At 38.4% G+C, this 21,894-nt stretch overlaps 1 protein-coding gene and 1 pseudogene across 2 annotated transcripts in view; one reads left to right on the top strand and one right to left on the bottom strand.

Annotated features, from left to right (window-relative positions):
* LOC306871753 (uncharacterized protein) overlaps positions 1-7,869 on the bottom strand; it is a 119,241-nt gene extending 111,372 nt beyond the window's left edge. Inside the window, exon 1 of the mRNA XM_079419888.1 lies at positions 7,516-7,869. The gene's annotated coding sequence lies outside the window, so the exon portion shown is untranslated. The remainder of the gene's footprint in view (positions 1-7,515) is intronic.
* On the top strand, positions 1,063-12,485 carry LOC306875560 (C-type mannose receptor 2-like; annotated as a pseudogene). Its single transcript has 5 exons — positions 1,063-1,126; positions 1,672-2,028; positions 10,351-10,698; positions 10,859-11,257; positions 11,940-12,485. The product of its transcript is annotated as a C-type mannose receptor 2-like (transcript).
* The last annotated feature ends 9,409 nt before the right edge of the window (positions 12,486-21,894 follow it).

Below are 21,894 nucleotides of genomic sequence, written 5' to 3'. Positions count from 1 at the left end.
ATAGTAGGCAAAAAAAAAAAGAACAAAAACAAAACAAAACAGTATCTAATGGACACTTTAATGTCCTGTGAGACCACAGGAGAGCATTATAACACAAGACAAATGTAAGTAAATTTCTGTCTTTTACGAGCGTCCAAAATTCCATAGTCAGTGAAGAAAGATGCTGTTTAGAGCCAGATGCCGTCGTTATAACTTCTTCCAGCAGCGGCACATGAACATGTGTCAGCCAAAAGCTGCATCAGAGATGCTTTTAACAGAGCTGTCGGTGTGACAGAGTGTATATTTCATTATTTATGAATTCACATTTTCATTAGTATAATGTTTCTGCATTTAAATGTATTTTCTGCTCTTGTAACTCCTGTGTATTTATGCACTTTTTGTGCTATCTTATGTCACAGTGTAAAAAATGGCATAAGAAAACATGGACATTTAGATTTAGGATTTTGGTTTGAGCCCATTTAATGTTTAATGTTGAAGATCCTCTTATGCATACTGATCAGCAAATAAAAAAGTTAGAAAGGGGTTAAAGTAACACTTTAATCATATGCAAGCATGTATTGTACCACAAGCGAATTAAATGTACTGTTATATAAGTAGACATTATATGAAGAGAGAGCAACAGTACACCTGCATGCATAGCCCAGTGAAATAATGTGGATGTTCTCTGTGCCTATATTTCCATAATTAAAGAGTTGAGTGTGCTGTTACTGTTGACTTTTATTTGCATGTGTCATTACATTGTGTGCATAGCACTCATGACACAGCAGATAATAATACTGACACAGCGTATATGACATAGCATAAACAAATCAATTCTCCCCCCGAGGACGCCCTAGACGGAAGAAGTGGAGAGCGATGTGCCAAACAGCGGACCCTGCACCAGTGCGGGATAAACGCTAGGAAAGAGAGTGTATGTTCAAATTTTGTGAAAATGCTGTTTAGTTTGGTATGCAGAAACATGCTGATGGTTTCCAAGGTTAAAAACATTGAAAACAAAAAAAATAAATAAATATAAAAGTAGAAAATGTAAATGTTGATGTGGATTTCTTCTGTGAAGGTACTATGGAAATGAAGTGCTTCATTACAGAACATGCAGACTCTCCACTCCAGAGCCTGGGCATGGCCTGTAAATGCCCCCTGGGCGCTGACCCTGCAGTCTCCAGTCTCCACCACATTCAAATGAACACGCTTCCAAAGAATTACAGCAACAAAGACCAACACACAGAAAGAATTCAGGAAAAATATATGAATGAGGAAGAAAACTGAAAAGTGCTTTTATAATAAACAAATAATGTGACGCTGAATGAGAACAGATATAATCACCACACAGTTTGAAGCTGCAGACAGAAACATCAGACTCAGGACAGAAACACACAACCTCTAAAGTAAGAACAACTCACATGTTCATTCTTTAACTAGAATTATACTTTTGTAATATTAATATTGTCTTAATAATTGTTCACTGTGCATTGTGCATTTATGTTCCTGTTAAGATCTGTGAATATTTAAAATATGAGTTTGTCTATACTTTTTCTTCAATTTCTCACAAATGGACCGAACTCTATATTTCATTCTTCTTCTCGTTGGTGAGTGTGGATTTATTTACGGCTTATAGTTTCATTCGGTTTGATCTTGTTGTGAAAAGCATTAAAGCAAGCTTCTCTTTCACAGATCTCTGCTCCGTATCTGAATGTGTTCAGCGTCAGTATCACTTTATAAATGAGAAGAGGAACTGGACTGAAGCTCAGAGATACTGCAGAGAGAAATACACCGATCTGGCCACCGTTGACAACATGAACGACATGAACGAGCTGAAGAAGAGTGTGAATGATAGAAGTGTTCAGTTTGTCTGGATTGGGTTGCAGAAGACACATCATAATAAATGGCACTGGTCTTCAGCTGAACCTGCGCTCTATCTGAACTGGGCAGAGAAACAACCTGATGGCAGAGATGAGTGCACTTTTATAAAAAAAGGGCAATGGCATGATTGGAAATGTAGTAACAAGTTGTCTTTCATCTGCAATAACAGTGAGTACAAACACTTGATGTAATAAACATGCATTTAACAAAAGTTGCTTCATATGAAAAATGAATTGTGACAACAGTAAAAGCTATGAATTAGTGTAAATGAAAAAGCATGGAACCATAATATTTACCAAGTCAAATCTACTTTTGTAATGCTGTTGCAGATATATCTGACAAACCTGTTAACTAAAAAATAAACGAGAGATAAAAGAGAAGGAGATCTTATTGTACTCTACCAGCTCTAGATTTAAGAGATCATAGTAATATTCATAATCACAACAGTGTAGCAGTGTTGTTCTATGACAATTAATGCACCATAACAATTAATGAACCATGCTAAGGAGATGAGTTAGGAAATAACTTATGTGGCACATTTGATCAGACGTGATATACTGAATTTTATTTGTAATCCACCGAAAACATTTCTTACAAGTTTTGACAAATCTTTAGATAATTTGGGCATTAATGTAAATATTATTTGTGCTTCATTATCAACACTATTACCCTATAACTCATTTCTCGTTTAGCTCTCAGCGAAGGCGGACGTTTTTTCTCTCCTCTCCTCCCCTTATCTCCCCTGCTTGCTTTCTCGTCTTGTCTATTGTCTAACACTTGAGAGACTCTTTCTGCACTGCTCTCCAAACTGAAAAATCATGAATTTGATCAACTGGTCTCTCAACGCAATTGACACCATCTTTTCTACGAGAAGCCTGGGTTCGGGGGAGCCCAATTGTCCGGCCGGAACGTTCACTACTGGCTACACGATGGACGCATGGGAGAGATGTCGTGTCGTGTGTCTGGCGGCTCTTTCCGTGGAGGATATTGAAGACATCTACCTATTCGGAACCATGATAACGGGTTTTCTGCTGATTGGATTAGGCTTTGCCCTGGGTTATCAGAGAATTCAGAAGACGGGAACAGCTGTCATGATTGAAGCAGTGGGCAGAGCGGTCAGCACTGAGACTGAGACTATCAACCGCAATATGGATTCTATCACGGAGAAGCTCACGGCTTTGCTTAGAAAAAAATGATGGATTTGGAGACCAGAATGGACAAAGAGAGTAGCTGTGAAATTGGTATGCAGCTGCTCGCACCAAGACCAAACAATTGCAATCTTATCTTCTTTCGGCTTCCCTAAACAACCAGAACTGCCTCGGACAAGGTCGTGCTGAAAACAACCCCACGGAAGAGCACTGCAGTGAGACGCTCTTGCTTCCTGACCCCTTCCACAGACACCTGGTTGTCGACTCCGTCTGGGTCCAGATCAAGGCCGTTTCCATGGCAATTGCTGTGTCGCTATCACAATCTGCGGACTGAGACAACTTGTTTTGAATACCAGCGTGGCGGATCTCCAGGTCTACAAATAAAGGAACTTTATATACGCACATACAGATATGCATTCACCTCCCAAACCCCCATCCAACGCCTTTGCCGCTTTGTACCGCCAGTCTGACAAGCGGGCCTGTGATTAGCACTGAGAGGCTTTTATTGATTGTGCTTTTGTTGCTGGGGTGTTTTTCCTGTTCTCAGACTGTACTCCCGAAGGAGCATAGTATGGGGATTATTTTTTTCTCCTCTCCTTCCTCATGTTATGCTGTATTCTTCTTCTCTATTGTATTTCGTTGCCTTGTACCCACATGTGCAATGACAATAAAGTTGAATCTAATCTAATCTATTATTAAGGCTGGTAAAGACGATGGTGGTAGTAGCAGTCTATTATTATGAAAATAATCTTACATACCGTTATGTATAGTTTTATTATTACATGTTTTGTATACACTATTATTATTATAATAGTGGGGGAAGTCGTGGCCTAATGGTTAGGCAAGGCAAGGCAAGGCAAGGCAAGGCAAGTTTATTTATATAGCACATTTCATACACAGTGGTAATTCAAAGTGCTTTACATAAAAGAAAGTGAAATAGACATTAAAATCAATAAAAACATGGAAACAAGGAATTTTAAAATGATATAGAAAATGATTTAAAATAAATTTAAAGAAAATGATTATACATAAAATATATTGCAGTCAGTTCGGACATATAGCATAGTGCTCATTCAAATGCACAGTTAAACAGATGAGTTTTGAGTCTTGATTTAAATGTGGCTAATATTTTAGCACATCTGATCTCTTCTGGAAGCTGGTTCCAACTGCGGGCCGCATAATAGCTAAACGCAGACTCCCCTTGTTTTGTGTGAACCCTTGGTATTTCTAACTGACTCGATCCTAATGATCTGAGTGGTCTGTTTGGTTTATATTCAGTGAGCATATCAGCAATATATTTAGGTCCTAGGCCATTGAGTGACTTATAAACGAGTAAAAGTACTTTAAAATCAATCCTAAATGTAACTGGAAGCCAGTGTAAGGACCTGAGGACTGGTGTGATATGCTCAGATTTTCTGGTTCTAGTCAGAATCCTGGCAGCAGCGTTCTGGATGAGCTGCAGTTGTCTAATGGTCTTCTTGGGAAGGCCGGTGAGGAGACCATTACAGTAATCCACCCTGCTGGTGATAAAGGCATGAACAAGTTTCTCCAAGTCTTGACTGGAAACAAAACATCTAATTCTTGCAATATTTTTGAGATGATAGTATGCTGATTTAGTTATTGCTTTGACATGACTACTGAAACTAAGGTCTGTCTCCAGAATCACCCCAAGATTTCTGACTTGATTTTTCGTTGTTTGACCCCTAGAGTCAAGGTATGCATTCACCTTGAGAACTTCATCTTTGTTTCCAAATGCAATGACTTCAGTTTTCTCCTTGTTTAACTGAAGAAAATTCTGGCACATCCAACTGTTAATTTCATCAATGCATTGGCAGAGGGAGTCAATGGGGCTGTAGTCATTTGGAGATAAGGCTAGGTAAATCTGGGTATCATCGGCATAGCTGTGATAGGCAATTTGGTTCTTCCTCATTATCTGACTTAGTGGGAGCATATACAGGTTAAACAAGAGCGGTGCAAGAATTGAGCCTTGTGGGACTCCACATGTCATGGCCGTCCACTTAGACTTATGCTCTGCTATACTCACATAATAACCTCTCCCTTCTAAGTATGACCTGAACCATTTGAGTGCCATCCCAGAAAGCCCGACCCAGTTTTCCAGTCTCTCTAAAAGTATGTTATGATCGACAGTGTCAAACGCAGCACTAAGATCTAGTAGTACCAGCACTGATATTTTGCCAGAATCAGAATTGACGCGAATATCATTTATTATCTTAATGAGTGCTGTCTCTGTGCTGTGATGTGCTCGGAAACCAGATTGAAAATTGTCCAGGTATCCACTTGACTTTAAGTAGTTGTTCAGCTGATTAAAAACTACCTTTTCAATAATCTTACCTATGAAAGGAAGATTTGATATGGGTCTATAGTTGCTCAACATGGTGTTATCAAGATTGCGCTTTTTCAGAAGGGGCTTAACAACTGCAGTTTTAAGGGAGTTTGGAAAAGTCCCAGAAAGAAGTGAGGCGTTCACCACTTCTAAGAGATCAGCTTCTAAACAGTTAAGCACATTTTTGAAAAAGGATGTGGGAAGTGTGTCAAGATAGCAGGTTGAAGATTTAAGGTGCTGTACTATTTCTTCCAAAATTTTGTTATCAATTTCTTTAAAAACACACATAGTCACTTCTTTTTGAAATTGCGGTCGAATCTGTGTGACCTCTGCATAACTTGAGGATGTGCCAATCTCCTTTCTGATATTATTGATCTTCTCAGAAAAGAAGGAAGCAAACTCATTGCATTTGCTGTCTGAGAGCATTTCACTGGGAATCTGACTTGGGGGGTTTGTCAGTCTCTCAACAGTCGCAAAAAGAGTGCGGGTGTTGTTTAAGTTACTGTTTATAAGGTTTGAAAAGAAAGTCTGTCAAGCTGTGGCTAGTTCCACATTGAAAGCATGAAGGCTGTCTTTATAGATGCTATAGTGAATTTCGAGTTTCGTCTTCCGCCACATCCGCTCAGCTTTTCTGCATTGTCTTTTCATGCTCTGAACTGCTGTTGATTTTCTCCAAATTGATTTCTGTTTCCCCGTCTTCTTGCTGACCTTTATCGGGGCAATATCATCAATAACATTCTTAATTTTTGAGTTAAATGACTCCAGGAGAAGATCAACAGAGTCTGCAGAAATGCTTGGTGTTAATGATATTGCCTCCATAAATAGCACACTAGTGTTCTCGTTAATGCATCTCTTTCTGATAGAGACAGATCTAGATTCAGTGGTGACCGAGATCAATACATCAAAGAAAATACAGAAGTGATCAGATAGTGCTACATCCTTGATTGCAATGGATGAGATGTTTAGACCTCTACTGATGAGTAAATCTAGGGTGTGTCCACGATTGTGTGTGGGTCCGTGCACATGCTGACTCAGGTCAAAAGTGTTTAAAACAGTTATAATTTCTTTTGTAGTTTTGATTTCTGCATTATCTATGTGAATATTAAAATCCCCTGCAATAGCAAAACAGTCAAACTCTGAGGAAATCATTGATAACAGTTCAGTGAAATCATCAACAAAGGCTGGAGAATATTTTGGAGGCCTGTAAATAATGATAAACAGGGTGCGTGGAGCACCTTTCAGCACAATACCTAGGTATTCAAAAGATGAATACTGACCAAATGACATTTGCTTGCACTGATAAACATCTTTAAACAGAGCAGCTACACCTCCACCTCTCCTAACAGTCCTGCAGACACTTATAAAATTAAAGTTAGGAGGGGCTGTTTCATGAAGGACTGTTGCACTGCAGCTGTCTTCTAACCATGTTTCATTTAAAAACATAAAATCCAGGTTGTTTGTGGTTATTAAATCGTTGATCAGAAATGATTTATTTTTAAGTGAGCGAATGTTTAAAAATGCTAACTTGATGGATTTACATTTTGTCTCTACAGCAATCTTAGATTGATGCATTATAGGCCGCAGGTTAGATGGGTTAGCCGTACGGCTTGAGAAGGCCTTAGACTTTCTATTGCTTAATAAAACAGAAAGATAAAACGGTTAGAGAGTCGGACTTGTAATCCGAAGGTTGCGTGTTCGAGTCTCGGGCCAGCAGTGATTGTAGGTGGGGGGAGTGAATGTCCAGCGCTCTCTCCACCCTCAATACCATGACTGAGGTGCCCTTGAGCAAGGCACCGAACCCCCAACTGCTCCCCGGGCGCTGCAGCATAAATGGCTGCCCACTGCTCCGGGTGTGTGTTCACGGTGTGTGCGTGTTCACTGCTGTGTGTGTGTGTTCACTGCTGTGTGTGTGCACGTTGGATGGGTTAAATGCAGAGCACGAATTCCGAGTATGGGTCACCATACTTGGCTGAATGTCACTTCACTCACTTCACTTATACCAACTAGGAGTGGGCGGTATGCCCAAAATTAAGCTTCACGGTATGACTAATGTTATTTTACGGTAACGATATATTTCACATTATAGTTATTTATATTGTTGTATTTGATATACTGAATAAAAGGGGTTAAAACCTGGATCATTATCAGTAGATATATAATCACCTTTCAGCTGAGTTGATATTGGCAGAAGTCTTCCGTCTGTTTCCTCCAGTGTCCATCCTGGCTCAGTCAAGATCGGGCCTCTTGGGACTCGTAATAAGGATTTAATTCAGATTCTGATAGCTAGTTATTATCTATTAATCACTCAGAGACTTGTTTAAAGGAGTCGACGAATCACCAATACAATGATTTCGTTTTATTAAAACAATAACTCATAAACGAATAACAAAAATAACAGCGAATCAAATCTTCACCACAAATGTCGGCCCCCGTACATACATTGTTTCAGCATTTTATAGCCTTGCATATCATTTGCATTAATCACATAACAAAACCTCCTATCACTTTCCCCTCTTCTGCCCCTGCCTGTGTTTTGCCTCCACTGCTCGTGCAGGCAGGAAACGCCACCTTCGCTACAGAAGCTGCACAAGGCAGGGTCGGAAGTTCAACAGAAAAAAAAATATAACACCTTCAAACAGCAAGCATGCATATTGCTATTTTAAACTATAAGGAAAGCGGCAACACCTCAGAATACATACGTGAATCTTATATACACTTGTCTAAACCACTATATCACACCTCTAGCAGAGGCGAGTAACACTTGAAGTTTTGGTCTCATCTAGAAAGTCCATGTTGCAACCCAGTTGCAAAATGCATCTCCTAGTTTCGACCACCCTCATATGAAACAAGCAAAATAATCACATAACAATTATAACCACAAAGCAATCAATATTCGTGCTCTTAAATATACAGCACATACTTCCTTGGTATAGCATCTAGCATTTATATGTCTATGATGGGAGTTTGAAGTTCTATTGTCTCTAATTCATTTGTGACCATTTGCAACTCAGCTGAAAAGTCATGCAACTTAAGTATTTCCCTCTTAACTTCATTATTCTTTTATTCACTAATGTTTGTTTCCTCATTAACTTCAGGATGGCTCTCATTTTGAAGAAGATCTTTTGGTCTTCCAGTTCTCTTTTAGGTCCGCCTCTTTCGTTCCTTCTTCCTCTGTTTCTTGACTTCCTTGTCATGGAGACGTTGAAGTCCCTGAGCTAAAAGATCATTAAAATCAACTTATATTTTTATCCGGCCGCTTCTTATCGCTCCCGGCTGGGGATTGATCAGGAGATCGCGTATCAGTTATGGCAGGAAATGCCACAATATGTATTTATTCTGAACATTGACAAAAATGACTTATGACAAACTCAAATACTTAAGAAATGAAAAGTACTTCACCTTGTTTGAATTTTCTTTTTCTTTTATTTGCTAGTATTTTTGTCTAGCCCCCCGTAGTTAATGCAACTGCATAACAACTTAACTAAAGTCAAGCTGGAATCTAGAATCTCACTTGATATGCTCCATGCTCCATCTAACCTGAGATCTAGTGTATACGTAACCCTGGACACAGACTCGCAGAAACATGCGCCTTCACTTAATCTTGAGAAAACAATTTCAGAATAAGTATAATAATTGGCATAAAGTAAAATATTTATGCCAATTACATAATCAATTCAGAGATAATCAATACAAGACATCAAATTATCAAAGATAAATCTAACAGTAAAAGACGCAGACCTGACCTCAGAAAATTACATAGTATGGAGTGTATGGACACACTCCACACTACAGGCTCATCTGCCCACAGAATCGCCCTGATCTTCTTGCAACATTTCCCTAAGTACCCAGACCAAGGCAAATATCCTCCAAATGGCGACAGGAACTAACAATTGGAATTTACATTGATCAAGTCCTAGACGTTGAGAGTGTACACGTTTTGGGACAGATGGTAATTTACAAGAAAGACACTGTCACACCTTCTACAATGAGCAAAATATTTTTAAACTCTTAGAATCTGTATTACCTTTTGGTCTACTTTGGTCAACTATTTCCTGGGTAGGTTTAGAGAGCAAACCACAAAACCATACATACCAGTTTCAGTCATAGACTGTAAAAAAAAAAAAGATGGATGACGCAATGTGAGTGAAGTGGAGCTGCGTCCCGCCCACAGTCCATCGCAAGCACACTCCCCTGATTGCCGTATAAGAGGTTTGTTAAAATAAGACAAATACAACTCCGATCTCCTTTGTGGTAAAACCATGGTTAATTTTCTATCAATCATGATGTCACACTCCCGTTTTTATAGCATCACACAACTAACTAAAACCAAACTTATTTAAAAAAAAGTTAAAAAAACTATATAAAATGACAAAAACACTGGCACGCCCATACAGTGAGCAATATATCTCTAAACGCTTAGAATCTGTGTTACCTTTTGGTCTACACTGGAACATACATCAGCATGATAAAAACTACATAAAATGACAAAAACCTTAAGACTCAACTTAAGACAATTTAAGACACTTCAGTTCCTAATCCCAGATTTATTAATAGGTGCAAAGAAAATATTATTTAACTTTTAAACTTAAAATGGTATTTTCTGTTATGTGTTTCTTTTTCAACTGTGTCATGGCATTTATTGCTGTATTAATACAAAAGCATTCATACTGATATACTTGTATCAGCAAGAAATGCATCACAATACATTGCTGAATTGATATTTTGAGCACAGTCCATGTGTCTTCCTATATTTTGCCTTATTATGTCCTGTCCTAGAAACAAACAAATAAATAAAGTGAACCAACATAATGAATTCTAGACATAAGACACTTTTATCTGCATTTATAGAGCATGTATCTACACAATTTCAAACTGGAATGGCAGTTACTCACTCTTAAAGCTATTCAATTGTGATCACATCACATTGCCATTGTAAGGTTTCTTTATAGTGTAAGTGTTTGAGAAATACTGAAGCCCTGATTTAGTTTTTCTTGAAAGCAAAAACAGGACTCGTCTTTGTGAATCAGCCATTGAACTGGAGAGACGCTCAGAGACACTGCATACAGAAACACATAGATCTGGTCAGTGTGAGAAACCAGGATGAGAATCAACAGGTTCAGAAGATCATCAGTGATAGACAGTTATCTGGATCATGGATCTGGATCGGTCTGTTCAGAGACTCATGGCAGTGGTAAGACCAGAGTAACTTCTCATTCAGATACTGGAAGTCTGGTGAACCTAACAATAAAAAAGGTGTTGAAGACTGTACAGCTGTTGAACAGAACGCTCAGGGAGGATGGATTGACATCTCTTGTGATAACCAGTTTCCTTTTGTGTGTCATGAAGGTGAGTAGATCGTCACAAAACACACACAATCCATCATCACCTCCAGATCTCTTAAAGTTGACGCTACATGTCTGACATGACAAATTCATCCACAGAGTTTGTTCTGCATGTTGTTTTTGATCAGTCTCTAGTTTCTGCTTGTGCTTGGTTTGGTTTCCAGATAAACTGATTGTGATCAGAGAGAATCTGACGTGGTCTGGAGCTCTGAGATACTGCAGACAGAATCATGTGGATCTGGTCTCGGTTCATTCAGAAGAGATTCAGCATGAGGTGATGAACGTGGTTAAACGGGCGTCTACTGCGGCGGTGTGGTTGGGTTTACGTCACTCCTGTACTGTGGGCATCTGGTTCTGGGTGAGTGGAGAGACTGTGTGCTATCAGAAGTGGGCTCCAGGGAACGGCACATCAGAGGAGGACTGTGAACACACAGTGAGATCTGGAGCAGTTCAGTCTGGAGGAGATCAGCGCTGGATCAGCCGTCCTGAAACTGACCAACTCAACTTCATCTGCAGCAGATATTAAGAGAGAATGGATACACTTAGATTTCAAGATAGCAAATGTGTGTGTGCTTCCTGTTGATGTACTATTCTGATTGTGTGTTTGCTCATTGGTCAGAACTGCTTTTATAAACTAATTGAATGTGTTCATTGCCAATTTAGATATAGGTCTAACATTACATAAAATTGCAGGGTCTAAATTTGGTTATTTGAGAAGGGGTTGGATGGAGGCATGTATTAAATAGTCAGGTACTGTTTCTGAGTCAAGACATTTATTAATAAAGTCTAAAAGATTAGGCCATATTGCATTTAAAACCTGTTTAAAAATACAGGGCGGAATTTTGTCAGAGAGGGGAGCCAGAGGGTTTCAACTTATTTACAATTTCCTGCAGAGATGAGAGAGAGATTGTTGAAAACTGATCAAGAACCACATGATATGAAAAAGGTGCAGCTAGATCATATGTTTCAGCAAATATTCAGTCTTATGTCGTATTTACAAAAAAATTGCAAGGAATTTTCAAATAAAACTATAGACTCACTCTGGTGAAATACACTAGTAGTTGTATAAACTACAGCATTTATGGTTTTAAAAACAGTTCTTGGATTATTACAACTGCTTTCAGTGAGATCAGAATTAATTTTTTGCTGATCTCATAGCCAGTTGAAATTTAGAAAGTCCTCCTTAGTAGCTCATAGGAGACCTGTAATTTGTATTTCTTCCATTTCCTTTCTGCTCACCTACAGGCCTGCCTCAGATCCCAAAAATGATCATTTACCGATGGCTCAAATGAAGGTTTTTGATGTTCAGCTTTTAAGAGAGCCGCTTCATCTAAAATACAAGCAGTATTAAACAAGCTGAGGTGTTTAGCTGCACTCTTGGAGGTATGCATCAGAAGCTCTGGCCATTTCACGAAACACTACAGAGAAGTCATAATTAGTTCTGGGTGTCAGTATGACACAAAGCCTTAGTAGTGTTAACCATATCTGATGTAAAAGGAATAGAAAACAAATTTGGCTTTTGGTCAGATCAGCTTCACCCACTTCTAGGTCTTTAATGGATATACCATCATATGTTAGCACCCAATCTAGTGTGTGACCCTGTAAATGAGTCAGTCCTTTCACCCACTGAATAAGATCAAAAGAATCAATAAGACTAAATTCATTTCCAAGTGAGTTTGATGGGCAGCACACACTAATATAGAAATCTCCAAGAATATGCACTAATAATGGCCCCAAGAAAGTTTGCAAATTCACTTATAAAGTCTTTATGGTCTTTTGGGGGTGATAAAGCACAGCAATGGCCACGGGAGTGTAACAGACTTTTACACTCTTTACAATAAGCAGTGAACAAGGGTTGGGGGCGTGGGCGCAGCCACTGTGTTGCCAGATCCAGCTGTTAAAGGCGTTTTTGGACTTGTCTTTTACACTTAATTTGACAATTTAGAAAGTTAATTAAGTGGAAATTTGCAGTTAAGTGTCAGTGATATCCTTATTTCATTTGCAACAATTTGAAATAATTTTGGTTTATTTTCATTTATTTTTCAATTGAATTTGCATTCCAGGGGATAAACATCAAGTTATTGGGGGCACTTCAACCCGCTAACATGAAAATCAACCCACGGTGACAGCGTTATACTGGTCGTCTTTTTCTTATGGTGGTTAGAAAACTAGCTCTAAACAGGCTCAGCTACAACATGCGATTCTTGTAGTCTGCCTGGCACAACCAGAAAGAGCCAGCAAAACAGTATTGGCTTTTTTATTTAAAGGAAGATAAGGTAAGTTGACTAATTTTATACATGCCCAGCCTATATGTTGTGTTGGGCGGTCGTGGCCTAATGGATAGAGAGTTGGACTTGTAACCTGAAGGTCGTGGGTTCGAGTCTCAGGTCCGGCAGGGATTGTAGGGGGTGAGAGTGAATAACCAACACTCTCTCCACCCTCAATACCACGACTGAGGTGAGACCCTTGAGCAAGGCACTGAACCCCCAACTGCTCCCCGGGCGCTGCCCACTGCTCCGGATGTGTGTTCAATACTGTGTGTATGCTTGGATGGGTTAAATGCAGAGAACAAATTCTGAGTATGGGTCATCATACTTGGCCACACACCACTTCCCTTTCCCTATGTGAAATGCCATTTGTCATCATCCCCCAGATGGCATGTTTGTGGTGGCATTAAATCATTTAGAATTAAATATAAATTAATTAATGTTAAAACACAATGCATTTTAATTTAAAGTGTTTTTATTTTATTTATTTTTTACATTTAAGTACAGTACAGTTTTAACTGTTACAACACATTTTAATTTCATCTTCTTCTTTTTTTAACCTGTATGTAAGCAGAGTGCAGTGTTAATGTTCAAACTGTGTTTTTACAATATTAATGAGGCTGACAATAATAAATATTCTCCCACATAAAAAGCTGGTCTACAGTGGACAGATTTGACATTCTCCACGCGTTTTGCTCATCCCTAAGTTTTGATCATTCATATGTACTTCTTAATGATCAGGCAAGTTTAATATATGATGATCGTCTGACGGTGAGCCTGAAATGGAGGTCCAATATCTGGAAATCTGGGGCCTCATTTATAAAATGTGTAAGAGTATTGCAGGTTTTTTAAAATGTAAGCTGTTCTTGCAGCTCGCTGTTCTAAATTATGATGATTGGTGATATTTTATATGTTAATGACATTAATTAGGAGTCGTTAAGAAGGCAGAGAGCTGAAACCCTTAAATTGCGCGCAAGTTCAAGACATTTGCGATTCACAATTTCACATCTGAAAGAGATGCGTACACTCGTTTTCTGTTTGTACATTCATTCTATGAATCAAATGTACGCATATTCGAGATATGATCGTAAGATCAACATTAGGATGGTTTCTGTGCAAGCTTTTATAAATGAGGCCCCTGATCTTACTATGTGAGCTTTTACTTACAGTTTACCCCCCCCCCCCTCCCGCACTTTGAAAATGTCTCCTGAGCCCCTGCTGGCAACACTACATCGGCGGCACTTAAACTGGCAATCATCAAAAAAGCCCACGGACAGGTTATTGCAGGTTATAGAATATTCAGTATAGGGGATTGCAAAAAAAAATCCCACCAACAACAACAAGATATTATCTGTCAGAAACATTATCAATGCTGTCAAAAACAGCATTTAACACTTACACAGATGTGTAGAACTTGTAGAACTTAATATACAACTGATAAAATTATCCAGCCCTAACCCAAATGTTATACTTTACTATAGTATAGTAAAATATCAACAAATTTTGATGCAATACATATGGTACAATAAATAATTTTGATAAAATAAATAATTTAACAGTTCATCCCTCCAAAACAGAGAAAACATATTTCACAAACATCTACATGTCTTTCTTGTATATTGTATTTGTAGGGGTTATTATAACACAATTCTTAACCCACCCCAGACCTTAGGAAAAGGCTTATCAATGAACATACTGAGTCATACTGCATCAACTTACTATAGTGACAATCTTGTGTTCTGGGTTTTTTTTTTTTCAAGATCCATTGTCACTTTCAGTATGGCTATACAGTTATACTCATTGGATGTCTAAAGATCCTTATATGTATTGATAAAAAAAAAAATAATTAAATAAAAAAAAATGACAAAGAGAAAATAATGTTAAAGTAGCACTTAAATCAGATGAACATGCTTTGTAACTCCAGTGAATTAAATGCACTGTTCTGTAAGTTTACATTATATGAAGTGAGAGCAACATCATCTGCTTACATAGTGAAATAATGTGGACATTGTCTGTGCCTATGATTTACATAGTTAAATGTTGAATATGTTGTTGCTGTTGTCTTTTATTTGCATGTGTCATTACATTGTGTGCACAGCGCTCATAACCCAACAGATAGGGTACAGTGGGGAAAACGCCCCCTTACTGTGTACATTTGTTTCTGTAAAACAAAGGTTAAATGTGTTCAGAAAAGTTATCAGTTTTTCCTCTCATTGGTGGGTGTGTTGTGGTTTTATTGATGATTTATTGTTAGGTTTGATCCTGTTATGAAAAGCATTAAAGCAAATCCTCTCTTTCACAGCTCTCTGCTCCGTATCTGAATGTGTTCAGCGTCAGTATCACTTTATAAATGAGAAGAAGACCTGGACTGAAGCTCAGAGATACTGCAGAGAGAAATACACAGATCTGGCCACTGTTGACAACATGAACGACACGAACGAGCTGAAGAACAGTCTGAATGATGGACGTGTCTGGATTGGGCTGCAGAAGATGGGTCGTGATCAATGGCACTGGTCTTCAGGTGAACCTGTGCTCTATCTGAACTGGGGGCCTGGAGAATCAGAAGGCAGTTATTGTGCTATGATGCTGAAAGGAGAATTGCATGATTTGCCATGTAGTGATAAACGGCATTTCATCTGCAACAGTGTGTACAAACATCTAATGTAATACAAATTAATTTAACAAAAGATGCTTCATATGAATTTAAGCATGACAATAGTAAATGCTATAAATAATAATAATAATAACAGGGGCACGTGATACATTTTCAAAGTGGGGAGGAACCAAACTATAAGCAAAAGCCCAGATAGTAATATATATCGGACCAACACTTCAGGCTCACCATTGGACCACCATCATATATTATTCCGTTCTCAAACTTTTTATACCAAGTACCACCTCAGAAAATATTTGACTCTCCAAGTACCACCATAATGACCGATATTAGGGAAGTCGTGGCCTAATGGTTCGAGTCTCGGGCCGGCAGGGATTGTAGGTGGGGGGAGTGAATGTTGAAAATATTCCCTGATGGACACCGGCATTAAAAAATATACATTTTATATTTTAAAAAGTTTTATACATATTTGTTTTTATATATTATATAGCAAAAAACTTTAAAAAGGTTTTAAAATATAAAATGTATGTTCATTTTCAACAGTTACGCTAACAACAATAAAAATACATTTATGCCATTAAAACAGCGACATCCGCTTACGCACACCATGTTGTGTTGTCATATACATACACACACACACACTCACACACACAAACTCAGAGCGAGTAAAATAAGTATTGAACACGTCACCATTTTTTTCAGTAAATATATTTCTAAGGGTGTTGTTGGCTTGAAATTTCTGCCAGATGTCCGTAACAACACAAGTAATCCACACACACAAAGAAAATAAAACAAATCAATTCAGAAATGAAGTTATGTGTAGTAAAATTAATGACACAGGGGAAAAGTATTGAACACATGAAAAGAGGGAGATGCAAAAAGGCATGGCCTGCATCCCAATGTGCATACTATCCACCCTATTTGCCCTAAATAGTATTGAAAATTAATATTACATAGAATTTAAGATGTATAATATGCACGTTGGGACGGTGGGATTGAAAGCCAAGACACCAGCTGAACTCTATCAGTCATTAGAAAGCAATTCTGCCCCTTGCCAGTGGAAATTAGTATTAGCTGGTTCAGTCCCAACACCTACAGTATCAGGATGATGAAGATGAAACAAGGGTGGACATTTCAACAAGACAGTGATCCCAAACACAGCCAAGGAAACTCTCAATTGGTTTCAGAGAAAGAAAATTAAGCTGCTAGAATGGCCCAGCCAATCGCCTGATTTGAATCCAATAAAAAATAAGAACTAAAGGTCAGAGTTCATAGAAGAGGCCCACATAACCTTCAAGATTTGAAGACTGTGTGGGAGAATGGGCCAAAATCACACCTGAGCAATGCATGTGACTAGTTTCTCCATACAGGAGGCGTCTTGAAGCTGTCATTACCAACAAAGGCTTTGGTACAAAGTAATACATTTCAGTAGTTTGTTACTTATTTTTCCCTGTGTCATTTCATTTTATTACACATAACTTAATTTCTGAACTTATTTGTTTTGTTCTCTTTGTATGTATTACTTAGGGTTGTTACCGACATCTGCTGAACATTTCTTGTCAACAGCACCTTTAGAAATATATTTACTGGAAATAATGGTTCAATACTTCATATATCCGCTATATATATATATATATATATACACACACATACAGTTGCAAGAAAAAGTAAGTGAACTATTGTCTTTTATTTCACTACTGCCTTTCATTTCATGGCAATAGTAGTATTCTCTTCTTTACCGATTCTGAATCTCTGTGTGTTTTTTTTTTTTTTTTTTATATGAAATTCATCCTCCTAAAGTACTCGTCAGATTGAAGACTGAAGACAGGAACAAAGTCACAAATGTCAACACAAACAATATTTCTAATCTGATAAAACACAAACAGTCATGATCTTTCATGTATTTATTGAACATACCCATTAAACATGCAAAGTGATGGTGAAAAAAGTAAGTGAAACAGTGCTTTAACAACTGGTTGAACCACCTTTGGCAGCAATAACCTCAAGCAAGCGTTTCCTGTAGCTGTGTTTTACAGCCTGAATTCCAAAAATGTTGGGATGTTTTTTATTTTATTTTTATTTGAATAAAATGAAAACTAAAAGACTTTAAAATCACATGAGGCAATATTTAATTCACAATAGAACATAGAGAACATAACACATTTTACACATAGCACATAACACGTTTTAACGGTTAAAATTTTACACCTTTATCCACTAAATGAGCTCATTTCAAATTTGATGCCTGATGCAGGTCTCAAAAAAGTTGGCACGGGGGCAACAAAGGGCTGAAAAAGCAAGACATTTTGAAAAGATTTAGCTGGGAGAACATCTAGCAACTAATTAAGTTAATTGACCTCAGGTCTGTAACATGATTTGCTATAAAAGGGGTGTCTTAGAGAGGCAGAGTCTCTCAGAAATAAAGATGGGCAGAGGCTCTCCAATCTGTGAAAGTGCGTAAAAAGATTGTGGAATACTTTAGAAAAACAACGTTTCTCAATGTCAAATTATAAAGGCTTTGCAAATCTCATCATCTAGAGTGCATAACATCATCAAAAGTTTTAGAGAAACTGGAGAAATCTCTGTGCGTAAGGGACAAGGCCGAAGACCTTTGTTGGATGCCTGTGGTCTTCGGGCCCTCAGACGGCACTGCATCACTCAGAGGCATGATTCTGTCATTGACATTACTAAATGGGCTCAGGAATACTTCCAGAAAGCACTGTCGGTAAACACAATCTTCCGTGCCATCTGCAGATACAATCTAAAGCTCTATCATGCAAAAAGTAAGCCATATGTGAACATGGTCCAGAAGCACCGTCGTGTCCTGTGGGCCAAGGCTCATTTAAAATGGACGGTTTCAAAGTGGAAAAGTGTTCTATGGTCAGACGAGTCCAAATTTGACATTCTTGTTGGAAATCACAGACATCATGTCCTCCGACTTTCCAGCGTGTTATCAGCATTCAGTTCAAAAGCCAGCATCTCTGATGGTATGGGGGTGCATAAGGTATGGGCAGTTTTCTCAACTTTCTCAAGTTTATTCAACAAAAAGTTGAGAATCTTTTACAAAAATAAGTTGAGAGAACTCAAAAAATCTGCTGAAGCTGGTTGCCTTAAAATTTTATGTTAGCTCAATTTATTTTATTTTTTTACAGTGCAGGGAAGGCCTTGTGTATTTCAGCAGGACAATGCAAAACCACATACTGCAACTATTACAACAGCATGGCTTCGTAGTGGAAGAGACCAGGTGCTGAATTGGCCTGCCTGCAGTCCAGATCTTTCACCTATAGAGAACATTTGGTGCATCATTAAATTAAAAATGTGTCAAAGACAACCACAAACTCTTCAGCAGCTGGAAACCTATATCAGGCAAGAATGGGACCAAATTCCAACACCTAAACTCCAGAAACTCATAACCTCGATGCCCAGACATCTTCAAACTGTTTTGACAAGAAGAGAAATCAAATCAAATCAAATTTGAAATGAGCTCATTTTGTGCATACAATTGTAAAATTTCTCAGTTTAAACGTGTTATGTTGTGAATAAAAATTTGACTTGTGTGATTTGAAATTATTTTAGTTGTTATTTTATTCAAATTTAAAAAACGTCCCAACATTTCCGGAATTCAGGTTGTAGATCTGTACAGCGTCCAGAATTTTGGATTTACGGAAATGCCTTACATAAATGCTTCAGCTCATCCATATTCTTAGGATGTATGGTGTGAATAGGTCTCTTGTGGTCATTTCACAGCATCTCTATTGGGTTGAGTTCTGGGCTTGACTGCATCACCCAGCTTCTTTTTAGCTTCAGCTTGCGGACAGCTACCTTGAGATTATCCTGTAGGTTATCCTGGTAAACTTGGGAATTAATTTTCTCCTCCACAATGCCAAGTGGTCTAGGTCCAGAAGCAGCAAAGCAGCCTTAAATCATGATGCTCCTTCCACCATACCTCACTGATGGGATGTTTTCATGTTGATATGCTGTGTTTTTTTGTTTTGTTTTTTCACTATAAATAGTGCTGCACGTTCTTTCCAAATAATTATATTTGTCTACAAGACATGTTCCCAGTTGTGTTGTGGAGTGTCAAGGTGTTTTTTGGCAAACTTTAGGCATGCTGCAATGTTTGCAGCAGCAGTGGCTTCCTTCGTGGTGTCCTTCCATGGATACCATGCCTGTTCAATGTTTTATGACTGACTCTTGAACAGAGATGTTAACCAGTTTCAGCTAACCCTTCAAGCATTTAGCTGCTATGCTAGGGTTGTTTTTCACCTCATTGAACATTCTGCATTGTGCCTTTGGCGAGATCTCCATACTGTGCCATATTATCTCCATAGTTAGACAATTTTTCTAACTGTGGACTGATGAATATCTAAAGTCTTTAAGACTTTAACTGTTTTAACATGCATATCAACAACTCTTGATCGTAGGTTTTCCAAGAAGATTTTTTTTTTTTTGGCATGGCTCACATCAGCTAATTCTGCTTGTGAATAGCACACTGACACTGTTTGGGTGTTTATATAAGTCATTTTAGCTCTAAACCACACCTTTTTTTCGCATTTCATTGATTGGACTTCTGGACTAGCTGTATTTAATCAGTGCAGCTTATAACATCCAAGTGAAAGATATAACACCAACATGTCCGAACAAATATATAAGTAAATAAATAAATAAAATCAGAATCACTGACTTGGAAAAATTATCACACCCCTCCTAAAAATGACTTCTAAACAAAATCAGCTATAGGTAAGCACCTTCTCAATGACAAACAAAGCCATTTGACTTTCAACTCTGATCAGCTGTGGTCATTTTTATTAGCTCAGCATGAAAAGAGATTGTACTAGAGCATTTAAATCCTTAACTAACGCAATCAACTATGGGTGGCAAGGCACTGACTTTGAAAAGATCTCCGAAGTAAAGTGGTGGACAGAAACAAGTCTGGAGAAAAAAAAGGGTTTATCAATGCCTAGTAGCACAGTGAAGTCTGTTTTTAAGAAGTGGAGAGTATTTGGTACTACACAGACCCTCCCTGCATCAGGACATTGCTCCAAACTGGATAAAGGAGTCAGAGGAAACTGCTCAGAGAGGCTACCAAGAGGCCTACAGCAACTCAAGAAAGGCCACATGCAGTCACGACTGAGCTTGCCAGAAGCTTCCAGAAACTTGTCAATGGAAAGAAGGTTAACTATAATAACCACAGTTTATTCAGCTGTATTTACACAGTAAATTTCCCATATGTACACCGAGCAGTGTTGATTTAACACTAGGAAGTGTACTCAGTGCAATTTATAACATCCAGGTGAAAGATAAAGCACCAACATGCCAGAGAAAAAAATTAAATAAAATAAAATATAAAAAAATTGATGGTGACTGTTTGTGGACTGCAGTCTTCAAGTCATTCCACAGATCTTCAATGGGGCTCTGACTAGGCCATGCAAGGGCATTCACCTTTTTCTCCTTCAGCCACTGTGTGGTCCTTTCTGCTGTGTGTTTTGGGTCATTGTTGGAAGGTTATATATATATATATATATATATATATACAAACGCACATATATGGGCAGTTGTGGCCTAATGGATAGAGAGTCGGACTAACCCAAAGGTCGTGGGTTCGAGTCTCAGGTCCGTCAGGAATTATATCACACAATACCATGACTGAGGTTAGACCCTTGAGCAAGGCCCCCAACCCCCAACTGCTCCCCGGGCGCCGCAGCATTGGGTGCCCACTGCTCCGGGTGTATGTTCACTACTGTGTGTACACTTGAATGGGTTAAATGCAGAGCACAAATTCCAAGTATGGGTCACCATACTTGGTCACACACCACTTTCCTTTCCCTATATGTATATATATATATATATATATATATATATATATATATATATACTTTATTAGGTACACCTGTTCAATTGCTTGGTAACACAAATTGCTGATCAGCCAATCACATGTGGTGAAGATGACTTGCTGAAGTTCAAACTGAGCATCAGAATTCAGAAGAAACGGGATTTAAAGGAGCACTGCGTAAGTTCTGAAATTTCTAACAGTTACTGACACCAGTGGCCGTTAGAGGAACTGCAGCCAGTCTCATGCTCGTTCTCGGTGTGAACTAGATAAGGCTTTTTTTTTTTTTTTTAAGCTTACGAGGAGTTTCCGTGGGTGTCTGGGTTGTTCTGGAGACTGGTCGCTTCTTTCCGTGCGCAGAGTCCATTTCAAACACTACCGCTAGCGATTGCTGCTGTAGACGAGAACGTGCATGATGTCACATTTTGTGAATTTTCGCTCCAATTCGGACTCGACACCACCAGACACAACTGAGCCTACAGGCTGTTA

Source organism: Barbus barbus (genome assembly GCF_936440315.1).
Source record: "Barbus barbus genome assembly, chromosome: 1".
Classification (NCBI taxonomy): domain Eukaryota; kingdom Metazoa; phylum Chordata; class Actinopteri; order Cypriniformes; family Cyprinidae; genus Barbus; species Barbus barbus.
The sequence above is the reverse complement of the archived record's forward strand: the minus strand, read 5'-3'. Positions and strand labels throughout refer to the sequence as shown.